The sequence below is a fragment of the Delphinapterus leucas genome, chromosome 20 (assembly GCF_059928025.1).
Source record: "Delphinapterus leucas isolate spDelLeu-1000000601 "Yukka" chromosome 20, BTC_Dleu_Yukka2, whole genome shotgun sequence".
Lineage (NCBI taxonomy): Eukaryota > Metazoa > Chordata > Mammalia > Artiodactyla > Monodontidae > Delphinapterus > Delphinapterus leucas.
Genome location: NC_143148.1, coordinates 59,351,168 through 59,366,321, shown reverse-complemented (window position 1 = coordinate 59,366,321; position 15,154 = coordinate 59,351,168). Strand labels below are relative to the sequence as shown.

General features: G+C 49.7%; 1 protein-coding gene across 5 annotated transcripts in view; it reads right to left on the bottom strand.

Moving 5' to 3' along the window:
• BANP (BTG3 associated nuclear protein) overlaps positions 1-5,894 on the bottom strand; it is a 109,630-nt gene extending 103,736 nt beyond the window's left edge. For 2 of the 5 annotated variants that reach the window (XM_089903396.1, XM_089903395.1), the window contains exon 1: positions 5,771-5,890. The gene's annotated coding sequence lies outside the window, so the exon portion shown is untranslated. Of the gene's footprint in view, positions 1-5,770 lie in introns of all 5 variants that reach the window. The other 3 variants (XM_089903397.1, XM_022582951.3, XM_022582956.3) reach the window with 3 other exon arrangements.
• Between the last annotated feature and the right edge of the window lie 9,260 nt (positions 5,895-15,154).

Below are 15,154 nucleotides of genomic sequence, written 5' to 3'. Positions count from 1 at the left end.
TAGAGACCAGAAGCAGCATTCTTTGCAGCACAGAAGGTAAATCTTTATTACAAAAGGTTTGTCAGTACAGGGCTCTGCCCAAAGCCGCCCAGCGCAGTGCCGGCTTCCTGACACCACTCCGCCCGCCCCATCCCTACCTGGGCCCTTCCTGCCAACTCACTTTCTCCTTCAGAGCATTACCTGCACTCATTTACTCTAAATGCTAACACAGAAGGACTCAGGGCAAGGAAAGGGTAGTCGGCTTCCACAGACCCTCCATCCCACCTATCTACCTTTTCAGTGATGTAATAAAACCTATTCTCATCTCTTCACCTTCTCTGGCCTTTTCTGGTGGATTTTATTCCTCCATCACTTATGCATTGTCAGCAATCCAACCCTATGGGTCACCAGTCATCACCACCACCATCCCCCCTCCCCAGCACGAGGGTCCTTATAAAGACAAAGCAAATCTTACTGTCCACCCCACCACAGAGGCAGACGATCCAAAACATTTAATCAAATCAGACAGTTCTTGGCTATGGGTAGATGTGAAAGATGCAGAGAATTTAATTCAAAATAGGAATCAATTCCACGTGACTTCCACAATGCTTCGGGTGTACTCTCAGCTAGTGGCTTAGGAAGTTAAGGTTTCCATCGTGTTTTCATTCAAGAATACCCACAGGTTTCAAGCAATGGCAGGCTCTGGGTGGTCATCCCAAGCTCAGCTTCCTCTTAGACTTAGTCTGCAGCATTATGATGAGGGCGTGCACTGGGAGGGTGAAAAGGCGTCAGGAGTGATCCCCCTGCTCCCTGCCCTCTAGAACTGAAGAGGGCCCCCTCTCTTCCCAGGAGGCAGGCCGGGCACAGCCCCGGATAGTGGACAGACAGAGTCAAAGGCAAGGCAGATGGCATAAAATGAGATCATTAGCTAAAGCTCTCGCTTTTAACTGGTTTCACAACCTACACAAAAGTGAGAAACCTAAGGGTTAAGTAGTTTTAAAACTACTCTGAAAGGGAGGGATGATGCTAGGATTCTACTCTTCTGAGGACTTAAATGAGCTCCAGGTACTATCCTGGAACAAAACAAGTGTAACTTTTTAAGAGCAAATTTCAACCATGTGATGCCGCCCCCCACCCCGCCCCCCCAGCGGCTCTCAAATTTGCCAAAAATAAACATTTCAGAATGGTTCAGGGCAATTGCAGTGAACAATTCATTATGCAACTGTTTTCATGACCATCACATATGTGAAGTCAGAGAGCACAGTAACGACCTTTATCTCCCTCTCCTAAAGGGAGAACTTTTTACAGCTTTTTCTAAGACATTCTCGTTGAGAGCTTTAATACGTATTTTCCCCCAGAAGTCTTTTCTTCAAAATGAGAAAGTGCTTGTTTTTTCCAGATTTAAATAGCTAAAGTGGTAAAGTTACATGGACATTTTAAAGTCAGTCTGGCATTGTCATGTAATATGTATACTTAACTGTACAGCTAAAGTTTTCAGAATTTATAGCGTAGATGAAGGTCATAAGGAAAAACTAAGGCTCGTAAGCTGTAAGTGGTGTTACCAATAAGCCATTTAGGCAAACTCCCCTAGACCCTGTGCCAGGGATACCCATTTACCAATCCACCAAACAAGGCTTGTGGTTCTTTATCTCTTTTCTCCTTGACAACCATCTAACACAGGAAGTATTTCTTCAGCAAAGTGCATATGCTACACTTGGGAGTCCTTTAAAGTGCAAATTCTGAATCTTTTCCTATCTTTCAACACCTGGGGTACTTCTGAGGTGCACTAGTCAAGATTTTGGCACATGTGCCTCAACTTGGGTTTCGTCATGGTTAGACTCTGGGTATGCATTTCTGTCTCAGTGCATATCAAGAAACATGATATCATTATGTCTTATTACTGGTGATGCTGAGATGCTATCTGCCAGGTTTTTCCACTGTGAAGTTACTATTTTTCCCTTGTAATTTATAAACATCTTGGGAGAGATACTTTGGGGCTGTGTAAATATTACAGATTGGAAGAGGCTTAAGGAGACGTGACAACTAAATGCAGAGAGGGATCCTGGATTAGCTCCTGAAACAGAAAAAAGACGTTAGTGGAAAACTGATGAAGTTCAGCAAAGTCTGCAGTTCAATTAACAGTACTGTGACGATGTTAATTTTCTGATTTTTATAAGAATATTTGATAATCTAAGATGTCAGCATTAAAGGAAGTGGGTGATAGGCATAGGGAAGCTCTCTAAACTATTTTTGCTATTTTTCTGTAAGTCTAAAGTTCCTTCAAAAGGAAAAGTTTACTGGGACCTCCCTGGTGGCGCAGTGGTTAAGAATCCACCTGCCAATGCAGGGGACACAGGTTCGATCCCTGGTCCGGGAAAATCCCACATGCCACGGAGCAACTAAGCCCATGCGCCACAACTACTGAGCCCGTGCGCCACAACTACTGAGCCTGCGCACCACAACTACTGAAGCCCGTGCGCCTAGAGCCCGTGATCTGCCACAAGAGAAGCCACCACAATAAGAAGCCCGCGCGCTGCAACGAAGACCAGCCCCCCACTAACCACAACTAGAGAAAGCCCGCGCGCAGCAACGAAGACCCAACGCAGCCAAAAATAAACAAATAAAAAATAAAAAAATTTTTTTAAAAAGGAAAAGTTTACAAAGCTCCAGATTCTGATACCGTATGTTGGACAGGGCCTGAGAGTCTGCTTTTCTCTCAAAAGCCCAGTGATGGTTATCCTGTGGTCCTTGCTGTGGACCACTCCACTAGCAAGGCCCTGGAAAACACAACTGATGTATTTCACTGCTCACAACTTTCAGAAGACAATCAAGTAAATGCATCCAGATTACACTTAGAGCACTGTAATCACTTCTTACCTAGAGGCAATCCTTAAACTTCGGCCCAGTGACACAGAGAGAAGCTCACTGCAGAGTCTAAAATCACAATCTCTGCTCTAACGCTGTCTGTGCTTGGCCTTCCCCAGACGAGCCTGGCACCCTGCAAGGCTGCGGAGCCAGAACGGCCGGCAGGAGCGCACACCACCCGCCCACAACTGCAACGCAGCGGCGGCCATGGGGACCGTGATCTGGCCATCCATCCCACTGCTGGTGGGCAACCATCACCAAGGCCACCGGGAGGCAGGAGAGCACAGCAATGAGAACAGACTCCGGACTACCTACTCACAGAAAGCGACTGGCCCCACAGGTGAGCTCTGCTCATCCCATTAAAATGACTTTTAAGATCTTATAATAAACCCACAAGAAAGAATATAAGACAACAGGCAAGAGATTTTGCAAATTTCTGGCGACCAAGAGGATTTAATGGGGGGAAAAGGAAATAGCAATCTGCAGCACACAGGAGTGGATACAACCGAAGGACGGCTCTAAGCCTGTGGAAGGCGAGGACCCCATACCCAGGATCCTCGGTCGAGGGCGAGGGCTGTGGCTGCCCACAGAAGTCAGATCCCTATACAGAAGAGCTGCACTACGGCCCTCCCTACACCAAATGGAGCAGCCCCAAATCAAAGGGGTCTTCCTTACGCTGAAAGGCCCATAGAACATGTCTTCTGGCATTTGAGGTTCCAGCACAATAAAAAGTTCCCAAACACCTGAAGGGAAACCCGCACATTTTCAAAATCAGCCCCACAGGGAACTTCCCTGGCGTTCCAGTGGTTAGGACCCCACGCTTTTACTACAGTGGGCCCGGGGTTCAGTCCCTGGTCGGGGAACTAAGACCCCTCAGGCCGCGCAAATGCGGCCAAAAAAAAAAAAAATCAGCCCCACAGACTCAGATTTCACTGCCTGCTTCCTCCTGCCTTAGACAACAATAATTACCAATATTTGAAGAGTACTTGCCACACAAAGTAAGAAGCCAATCTTTTTAAAAAGAAGAAAACAACAAGTGACACTAGAGGAAACAAGAAATCAGAGAACAAGAGAACTGAACAAATCCTTAATAGTATATCCTCAAAGCCAAGGACATAACGCATTCACCAGACGATACGTTATTACGAAAAAAGAACAAGTCAGTCCTCAGAAATTAAAACTCTGTAGAAATAAAAAAATTTTAAATAGGACTGGAAGATAAATGGAAGCCCTATCCCAGAAACAAGAATGAAACGACACAGGAAGAGGATAAAGACGGGAGATTCAGGGAGTTAATCCAAGATGTCCATCATCAAACTAACAGGAACTCCTTAAACAGGAGAGTAAAAGCAGACCAGACGAAATTCTCAAGCGATACAAGAGAATTTCCAATTGCAGAGCTGAAGGACACGTCCCCAAAGTCAAAGAGCGTTCATGGTGGGACTCGACATTTTCGGGGCATTCTAGAAATGGCTGAACACCAAAGAGGATCCTCACGAGTTACCCAGAAGGAATAAGGCTCCTTGGCAGAAAGTTTTCATTGAAATAAAGAAAAGCCAAGATTAAAACGTGAGGCCTGAACAAACACAGATGTACAGTAAAAGAAACCATCAGGATGATACCCGGGCTGGTCTAAAGAGTTATCAGTCCACACTAGAAAAAGGACAGCGGGCGGGGGAAGGGGAAGGTTGGAGAGATCCAGCACCATCCTTGAGAATTTAAAACGAGGTAAAGAATCAATGGGAACAGAAAGTGCAAAGAAAAAGAAAGGCCATCACAAACAATAGGAAAAACAGAAAAGGCTGTAGAGAGGGGAAATGTATTAGCTGGCTGTGAAGCCATATGCGCTCGACAGGGACAGAAGAGGTGAGATAAGACACGAAAAGCTAACTCATCCTGTCGTAACAGCAAGGCAAGAATGCATAAGACCAATACGATGCCAGCTTATTATTTAGAGCTATGGAGAACTTCCCCGAGAAACAACAAAAAGATACCAAAGAATTTGAGGAGTGGAACTGAGAAGTGGGGCAGGGGGCTCTGCTTCTCATGTTAAGTTTTCCACTGACATTTTATTGGGTACAATTCTTTATTAAGACATCAAGTATGTGTGCAGCTTTTTAAGAACATGGACTTGAGACAGATCGCGTTCAAACCTGGCTGTGTGTCCCGGACAAGTCCCTTACCCTCCGTGAGCCTCAGTCACCTCCCCGTCCACCTGACTGGACCGCTGTGCTGAGAAACGCTGCAAACGCTCGGCAGGCCCGGCCGCAGCACAGGACCCGCACATGACAGCCGTTTGCTACAAATTAACGCCAGTGGTGACAGAATCCCACGTCCCAAGAACACACGCTTATTTTAATTGCCAGACAAAGGAGAACTGGAGCTGAATCCACGGAGTTAACGTTACAGGTGGTTCAGGCGTTCCGAGCACCGACTAGCGGTCCCCACGGACGTCCCCCTCACTCGGGCCCGCCCCGGGTGAACCTGCCGCCTCCCGCACTTCCGCTCCGCAGCCGCGGTCCCCGCGCCCGCAGCCTCCGGCTTCCCGGGACCTCTCGGAGAGGCTGCACCGCAGCAGCAGCGCGACCCCGCCCCGCCCGCCCCGCGGCCGGACGCCGCTCGTGAGGGGCAGGTCCCGGAGGAGAGGCCCGCGCCGGCGGGGGCGGCGGGGCGGGGGGAGGGGCGGCCGGAGCCGGGCGCTGAGGTGCGGCGGACCGGCGGCTGACAGGGCTGACGCGGGGACGCGCAGGGCGGCGGGCCGTTGGGGCCGGTCCCCGCGTCGGGGGGGCGGGGGCGGCGGCGCGGGCGCGGCGGCCGGAGGAGGGCGCAGGGAGGAGGGAGGAGGGGAGATCTCGCTCTCGCTCTCGCTCTCGCCCCGCGGGAAGGGGGAGGCGGAGACGCGACCGGCTGCGGGAGCTGCAATTACCGTGTGGGCTGCGGAATTCTCGTGGTGTTTGTCGAGGAGATGCGATAATGGCGTCCGTCCTCGCGAGAGAAGCCGCCGCTCTGCGCAGGCGCTGCGAGTCCCTCCCTGCGGCCCTCTGCCTTGCACCGTCTGCGCAGGCTCCCTGGGCGGGCGCGCCGGCCGGGGGGCGGGGCGCAGGGGAGGGGCCTGCCGCTCGGGGCCTCTCGCGCGCCCTTCGCTGGCGCTGGTGACCGCCGGGCGTGCGCACGCGTCGTGCTCCCGCGCCACAGTTTAGGCCCCTAGGCTTCTTTCTTCCCCGTCGCGCGCTCGGGCTCCTCGCTAGCCCCTGAGAAGTCGCATCGCTGGACCGTTGGAGGAATTTGCATTTTCTTTGAGGCCTAATGAATAGGAATTAGCTCCCCGACGACTACATATCCCGGAGGGCCCTGCGCGAGCTTCGAGCAGTGCATTCTGGGACTCGTGGTTCCTGTGACTGCGCCAAGCCTGCCGGTACTTGTGGTCCCTCCGCCCTCCGGTCGCCCGACTGCGCCCGCGCATGGAATGGTGGGACTTGTAGTTCAGATGCCGCGGTCGGCTGCTCCCGGCGAGGCTCTAGCTACTGCTCTGGCCGTGTTCCCCCAAGTAACAGCAGGTGTTCAGGGGTCCCTAGGGCCGTCACAGGCTCGAGGGCACACTCCTGGAAAAATATATATTAATTACACGTGATGTATATTTTATATGTAATTGATGTTAGTTATGTATCGTGTATAATATAGGGACTGTTATATATGAAAAACATAGTATGAATTTGGCTGTATTTATAGAGCATAAAAGTGCGTTTGTGGGTACTCGTAGGAAAAAAATTCCCAAACTATAGGCAGTTCCCAGAAATGTTATTCCTGCTTACTGGTATTGCTGGGATTACCACTGCTTTTTCATTTTTCTTCTTTACACTCGCCTCTGTTTTCTGAGTTGTTTACAACGAGCTAAAATTCCTTTGATCCTCCGAACACGAAACGGTGGAGCTATTTTCATTCGGAAAGGAAAACGCTGTACCGTTAGTTTCCTGCCCACTTCTCTTTCGCCAATAATAAAACCGTACTCAGGGCAGTAACCAGCTGTGCGGCCTTGGGCAACCTTGTTGCGTTAGGGGCTCTTCAAGAAATAGCCCTCAGAGGTCTCCTGAGACTGGTCACTGGATTCCTCTGCAGGAAAAGTGCCCTAAAGAAATTCCAAAGAACCACAGAAGGTCAGCGCTTGGAAGATCCTGATAATGAAATGAGATCTGTCCTGTTCAGAGGTGAGGAACAGTCCAGAGAGATTGGAAACATTGTTCAGCAAGGTTACATAGCTGGAAAGAGATGAAAGCGGGGTCTGGAAGCCAAAGCACCTGGGTCTGGAGTCCAGAGTCCGTTTGCAGTGGGAAAAGGGTTTCTGAAGCCAACCGCAAAAGTCCCGGGAGAGCCGTGCCTTCTGTCCCCACTTCTGTCTCAATTACAACCAGTCTGAACACATAACTCTAAAATTCTTGACAAGGATTCATGAATGTCTGACGAGAAAGCAGATGAACGTAGGGTGATGTTTTTCACACTATTTCAGAACATCACCAAGTCCTCATCTACAGCTCCCTTCCAGGCATGGGTTTGCCTGCTCCTTCCTTTCCAGGCCACTGCTAAGTCATCGGACGTCATTTTCAAGCTGATCAAAATGACAATTGTGCTTAGGCTGGAGTGCTTGGCTTTTCCTTTCTGTTTTTGGTGTTTCACGTTTATTTACTTTTCACTTTGCTGCCCAGGAAGCTCGGATAGACGAAGGTGTGCAGTACTGACAGCTGATTAACCATGGTTTAAGAGAAATTAAATAGCTAGAAATCAGCGAAGACAACGCCTACCAATGAAAGTTGACTTCCCTACCACAGGGGACTCTTCTCCTTGCCATCAATCCTTACAAGAATCCAATCCAGGGAATTCCCCGATGGTCCAGTGGTGAGGACTCCACACTTTCACTGCTGAGGGCCAGGGTTCAATCCCTGGTTGGGGAGCTAAGATCCCACGAGCCACACAGCGCAGCCAAAAATATATATATATATAAAGAATCCAATCCAAGTTCCTGGAGTTAACTAGGCTGAAGTCTCATCACTGGGGGCTTTATGGAAAGACAGGGAGGTGCACCCTGGCCTGGATGGCACCAGACATAGGGGACCACGTGGATGTGCGTGTACCAGGCGTTTGCAAAGATCTCAAAGGCCCCTTCTTCAAAACCGTGCAGGGCCCACTTCAGGCACACCCTGGAATCCTTAGAGGGCCCTGTTCCTGAAGATGCACCCAGCATGTAGAAGAGTGAGTTATTTGTGAAGCCCTCAGTTGCCCAGGAAAAGCCTAGAAAACAGTATAACTCCATAGAGCAGGGCTGTGAGAGCAGGCCTGACGTGGGCTTGGAGTCCAAGCTCCCTGTGGCAAGTTGGCCGTCTCCTCTGGGAACTGGCGTTTCAGACTCAGAGCTCGTGAGGCTATTGGGAGGATTCGATGGAGCAGAGTTTGTAAAGGATTTAGCGGAGGGCCTAACTCAGGAAATGATCATATTACCATGTGTTGAATTACCTTGCCTTGGCCAGGCACATCTTATAATCCCTTTTCATTGTGAAGAACATGAATTTCAGAGAGGTTAAGCAACGCGCCCAGGGTCACACAGCCATGGCAGTGCTAGAGCTTTGAGGAGGAAGGTCGTGAGCTATGGCGGGAAGGTACTTAGCATGTGGGATATGCGGGTCCTTTTTGGCCAGGGGACAAGTTTTGTTTCCATCCTAAAATAACGGGAAGCCTTTACAAGGTGTGGGGCAAGGGTGGATATGATGAGATTTGCATTTTCAAAACTCACTCTGGCGGGAGTGTTGGAAAATGAGTTGGGGTGGGGAGGAGGGGTCCTGAGTGGACTTGGGGAGAGCGGTTGAGGCTGTGGTGGGGGTTCAGGCAAGAGACGGCGGAGGCCTGAACCAGGGTGGTCACAGTGGAGACGGAGAGGCGGGGAGACCGAATCAGGAGATTCCGAGGGGTGACGTCAACCGGTCAGGAGCACGAATCCGATCCTGGGGCAGGGGTGAGGGAGGGGGGCCTCTGGATACCTCCTGGGCCTGCAGATGTGTGACTGGGTGGACGGATATGCTATTCCCTGAGCCTGCACTGAACAGTGCCTCTTTGTGCCCCGTCCACCCAGGGGACCTCTCGTGTAGTTCCTCCCCCATCCCAGACACCTGGAAGAGACCTGGTTTGGGGGTGAACCGGAGTCCTGGGGACAGAGCTCAGAGGATGATTCAGGGGGAGTGGGAGAGAGCAGCAGCCAGCACCCCCTGCAGCCCCACCGCTGCTGGCAGGGATTCCACCCAGGCCAGGACAGACCACTGCCACACGTTCTGGGCTGTCGAGGAATGTAAGGAAGTGCCATCAGTAAAAATCCCCTTAATGTAGAATTAACCATTAACCATTTTAAGGTGCACGATTCAGTGGCACCAGGTGCACTTACGATGTTGTGCAACCAACACTACCTTGTTCCCGAACCTTTTCATCACCCTTTACCCGTCATTCCCCTTCCTTCCTTCCCCCTCCCCCCAGCTCCTGGCAACTGTCTCCCTGCATATGTGCCTGTTCTGGACATTTCGTATCAATGGCACCACACGATATGTGGCCTTTTGTGACTGGCTTCCTCCCCGTAGCGTGGTGTTTTCAAGGTTTATCCATGTTGTAGTGTGTCAGCATTTTGCTCCTTTTTTTTTTTTTTAACTAAATTTTATTTTTCAGAGAAGTTTTCAGTTCACAGCAAAAAAGTATAGATTTCCCACATACCCTGTGGCACCTCTCCAACTTACCCCGCATCAACATCACCTCTCGACCCAGAGTGGTGCATGTGTTACAATCGATGACCCTGCACTGACACGCCACCGTCACCCCGGTCCGAAGTCTACATTAGGACTCACTCTTGGTGTTGAACGTTCTATGGGTTTGGACAAATGACGTGTATCCACCTTTATAGTCTCCTGCAGAGTAGTTTCACTGCCCTGTAAATCTTGCGCTCCACCTGTCCACCCCTCCCTCCCCCCAACCCCTGGCCACCACTGATCTTTTCACTGTCTCCATAGTTTACCTTTTCTAGAATGTCACAGACTTGGAATCACGCAGGCTGTAGCCTTTTCAGATTGGCTTCTGTCACTTAGTCATATGCATTTACGATTCCTCCGTGCCTTTTCATGGCTCAACGGATCATTTCTTTTAAACACTGAATAATATTCCACTGCCTGGATGTTTCACAGTTTATTCATCCCTTCACCTACTGAAGGACATCTTGGTTGCTTCCAAGTTTCAGCAGTTACGAATAAAGCTGCTGTAAACATCCATGTGCAGGTTTGTATGTGGACATACAAACCTCAGCCCCTTTGAGTAAACACCAAGGGGCCCGATTGCTAGCTCGTATGATAAGAGGATGGTTAGTTTTGTGAGAAACTGCCCACCATCTTCCAAAGCGGCTGCTCCACTGCGTTCTGACCGGCGATGAATGAGAGTTCCTGCTTCCTCACGCCCTCGCCAGCGTTTGGTGGTGTCAGTTTCTGGATTTGCGCCCTTCTAATAGGTGTGTGGTGGTGTCTCATTGTTGTCTCATTGTTCCCTGATGACACAGGACGTGGAGCATCTCTGCAGGTGCTCGTTTGCCCTCTGTCTGTCTTCTCTGGTGAGGGTTCGGTCTGTTCAGGTCTTTGGCCCATTTTTTAATCATGTTGTTTGTTTTCTTAGTGTTGAGTTTAAGGGTTCTTTGTATATTTTGGATAACAGTTCTTTATCCGGTGCATCTTTTGCAAATAGTTTCTCCTTCTGTGACTTGTCTTCTCCTTTTCTCGACAGTGTATTTCACAGAGTAAAAGTTTTAAATTTTATTGAAGTCTAGTTTATCAGTTATTTCTTTCATGGATCATGTCTTTGATGTTGTATCTAAAAAGTCATTGGCAAGCCAAAGGTCATCTAGGTTTTCTCCTGTGTTGTCTTCTAGGAATTTTACAGTTTTGAATTTGCATTTAGGTCTGTGGTCCATTTTGAGTTAATTTTTATGACAGGTATAAGGTCTGTGTCTAGACTGACTTTTTTTGCATGTAGACCTCCAGTTGTTCCATCACCATTTGAGCACTGCCTCTGCCACTTCCTAGCAAGGGGACTTAGTCATGTCACTGCTCTCAGCTTTGGTTACGTCGTCTGTAAGATGGAAACTAAGGTAGGACCCTTTGGAATACAGAAAAAAAAATTAAATGAACTTAATAAAAGGAACTTACTGATTCACATAAGTGAAAAGTTTGGAAGTGGACTTCAGGGTATAGGAACAGGAATTGTTTGGCTGAAGCAATGTCATTTTCTCTGCATCTGTCTGTCTCTGTCTCTTTCTGTCTCTGTCTCTCCCTCCCCACCCTTCCCATCTCTGGGCTCAATTTTCTCTCCGTTCTTGGGCAGGATCTCAAAAAGTGTTCCCAGCAACTGCAAACAGTGCATATGTGAGCAGTTTCATAATCCCCAGGGAGAGTCAGTGCTTCTCTCCCCATAATCGCAGCAGTTCCCAGGGCTAACACTGACTGGCCAGTTCAGGTTCCCTGTGAACCACTTTCCCTCCAATTGGCCAAGCCTCAGGTACATGGCGGGGTGGGGTGGGGGCTGCCGGCTGGTTGGGGAGAGGGAGTGTCCCAGGGAAAACCCTGGTGCTGTTACCAAAGGAGAGGGACCAGGCGTGGGGCAGACATCACAGCATTTGCCCCAACACAGGTCTCCCTGGGCTCTTGTGAGACCCGGAGGAGTAGCCGAGCGTGAGCTGTGACGTTGACACCAGCATCTGTCTAGCGGAGTGGAGGCTCTTTTCTCCCAGCAGCTGTTGAGTCACACTTTCCGGAAGAAGAGGCTGAGTGCGTCTCAAGGGAGGAGGAACCGCTTCCCTTGGGCTCCCAGGCAGCCTTGATTCATTGCTTTTCATTTGTCCCAGGACGCAGTGCAGTGAAGCCAGGCAGGTGATGACCGGGGCAGCACTGCTAGTTTGACGTCCATGTAAAGACAAAATTTCAGCTACAAAGCATCCCCTCAGGCTCTTCAGATCGGGAATCAGCAGATCTATAAAATCAATAAAAGTGTCTGCCGAAAATCACGGTATAAAAAATCCAGTGGAGAAGCCAAAGAAATTACTGTGAATAACGCATGTAGAAACTTCCGTGCGTTTTCAAGATTTTTGCCCAATGTGAGTTTTTCTTTCTTTCTTTCTTTCTTTCTTTTTAACTAGAATATAATTTTTTTATGAATAGCGTATGTATCTTTTGGGATCTTAAAGTACTTTGGAGAGCATTTGGTTGCATTTAGGAGTGAATTTGAATTTCTATCATATAAGAATAAAGCACTGGGAGTTCCCTGGTGGTCCAGTTAAGACTCCGTACTCCCACTATAGGGGGCGCGGGTTCCATCGATCCCTGGTCGGGGGGCTAAGATCCCACATGCTGTGTGGTGCAGCCAAAAAGAAAATAGCAAAAAAAGAAGAAGAAAGCATTATTTGAAAAGAGTAATGCCAAGAAATTTGAAGGGTCTTATAGAAAGGGGGGCTCCAAACTTTTTTGATCACACACTCATTTCAGCAAAAAGATTTTGAGTCTGCCCCTCCGATGCATGTGTATTTATGTATGAATTAGATCCGTGTATCAGATACTAATGTACTGTGTACTCTATGAAACATATGAAAAATAGGAATTATAAAAGGTGAGAGAGGAAATAAAAATAGAAATTCCAGTCTTTTCCTCCTGCCCTTTGACGGATGTGATTGGGGAGGCCTAGCAAGTCCAAAATCTGATGGAGTGGGTCAGCGAGCTGGACACCCAGGAGAGTGGTTCGGGGCCCAAAGGCAGAATGCCTGCTTTTCCAGGGGGAATCAGTCTTTGTTCTGTTAAAGCTTTCAACGGATTGGACGAGGACCACCCATTACGGCAGGTAATCTACTTTACTCAAAGTCCACTGATTTCCATGTTAATCACACCCGAAATAACCCACCTAATCTGAAACATCCAGAATAACATTTGACCCAGTATCTGGGCACCACGGCTCAGCCAAGTTGACACAAAATTCACTGTCACAAATCCACACGAGGAACTTGCAATCCCCGAAGAGAATTGCAGGTCATGTGAAGCTCACTAATTACTGAGTGTTTTATGGGCAAAAGGAGATAGTCAAAAATTAGAAGATGTTGAGTTGAATAAAATGAGGCTCTTTGGCTCACAATATAAGGTGAGTGGGTGAGAGCAGGACTCAGCACAATCTCTTGGACGAGCAGCATCGCATGGATCGGCAGTGTCAGTGCATTTCTCCTTTGACCCACAGACATCAGACCTAGGAATTCCATTCAGAGATGTTCAGTGCAGTGTTATTTATAAGACAAAAAAAAGTCCATCTGTAGGGAGAGTGATTTGATAAATTATGGTATATCTTGTTGTGGCCTCTCCCGTTGCGGAGCACAGGCTCCGGACGCGCAGGCTCAGCGGCCATGGCTCACGGGCCCAGCCGCTCCGCGGCCTGTGGGATCCTCCCCGATCGGGGCACGAACCTGTGTCCCCTGCATCAGCAGGCGGCCCCCCAACCACTGCGCCACCAGGGAAGCCCTTATATGTTTTTTTAATGGCAGAGAGTTCAGCTCCTACTGTAACAGCAATTGAATTGATGTCTGAGCCAGCCACGAGGATGTCTGGGACGAGCTGGGTTGGTGGTGCTTTGTAAGTGAAGCAGGGCCCTGTCATGTGGCTGCAGGGAGCAGGGAGACCCCAGGCCCACAGAGACAGCCAGTAAGGTGGTCTCCCTAAAGTAGGGAAGCTGAAGGCAGCAGGGCAGCCCGCCCACAGTGCTGAGGGCACGCCCCTAAGAGCCAAGGGGGTCCTCGGTGTGTCAGCTGATAGACTTGTGATGCCAGGACCTGCTCCTTCAGGGCTCAGCCAGCGCCTGCAACTTGGCGCTCGGCAGCGGGTAATGGAAGTGGTACCATCTAAGCACTTTCTTTGCATCAGTTCATTACAACTGATAATGAACACGACAACATAACAGAGTACGTGCTAGTATCTCCCCACTTTACAGATGAGGAAACCGAGGCAAAAGTCAATGAATGAAAGAAAGAAAGAATGAATGAATGAATGAAGCCACCCAAGGGCTGGTACATTTCTAAAATGGCTCCATGGGAAGAAAAGCGTATATATTCCAGAGTTGGTTTTTTTTGTTTTTGTTTTTGTTTTGCGGTACGCAGGCCTCTCACTGTTGTGGCCTCTCCCATTGTGGAGCACAGGCTCCAGACGTGCAGGCTCACGGCCATGGCTCACGGGCCCAGCCGCTCCACGGCATGGAGGATCTTCCCGAACTGGGGCAAGAACCCGTGTCCCCTGCATCGGCAGGCGGACTCTCAACCACTGCGCCACCAGGGAAGCCCCACAGTTGGTTTTTGTGGCTTGCAACCCAGGCAATCAAACTCACAGGCCCGTCAGAGAACTGGATGGAAGCTGCAGACCGAACTGTGCATCCCATCAGCGGGATTCTCGGGCCCTCGTGAGCCCACAAGTAGACTCAGTATTCAGGACCCCTGTCCTGTGGGGTTTCCAGATCTAAGAATCCAGGATTCCAGGATCAATTATGCTATCCCTACTCCCTTGATGCTTATACTTTCAACCTCCCCGCCCCCAAATTTACACACCTTTCCATCCGAACACTGATGTCTCCATTTCCCAGGTAGGAAGTCTCTGGGGGAATAAACTGCTGTAGAGTCCAAATCAGGTGTTTTGTTTTCTGGCATCTGAAGTACAAGCTGTGTAGCTAAGGCGACCGTCTAATTGATTGTCCAAATGTGGATAGTTTGCGCACGAAAGGGGCACATTCATATTTATGCTGAGGCAGGAGGCAAAGCCTAGGAGTATCCCGGGCCAACCAGGACACGCTACTTTGGGCAGAACGAATTCCTATCAGATGGTGTCTGTTTTGTGGAGAGGTGACGGGCTGCTTCCCAGGAGCCCTGGGCAGAAGAGCCACTTGCTCCCCTGTAGGTACACACGGTGTGGCTCCGTGCCTGGTCTTGAGTGCCCCAAGGCTGGAGGGCATGCAGCCCTGAGCCAGGGTCACGCCCAAGATCAAGGACTTTGCTCTGGCATCTTTGTTCCTGTCTGCTCCCTGGCCTGGCAGCAAGCTCTCCACAAGCTCCCCTCACTCCCTGGTACCCTCACTCTGCTGTTTACCGGGTCAAAGCACAGTGACCCGAGGGACTGGCCACAGCGAGCGCCCTTGTCCCAGTGCACCCACCCCTAAGCCAAACCCCGTGTCATCCAAGAAGCCGGGTTGAAATTTAACCATCAGGGCTTTGGACGAGTTTTTACAG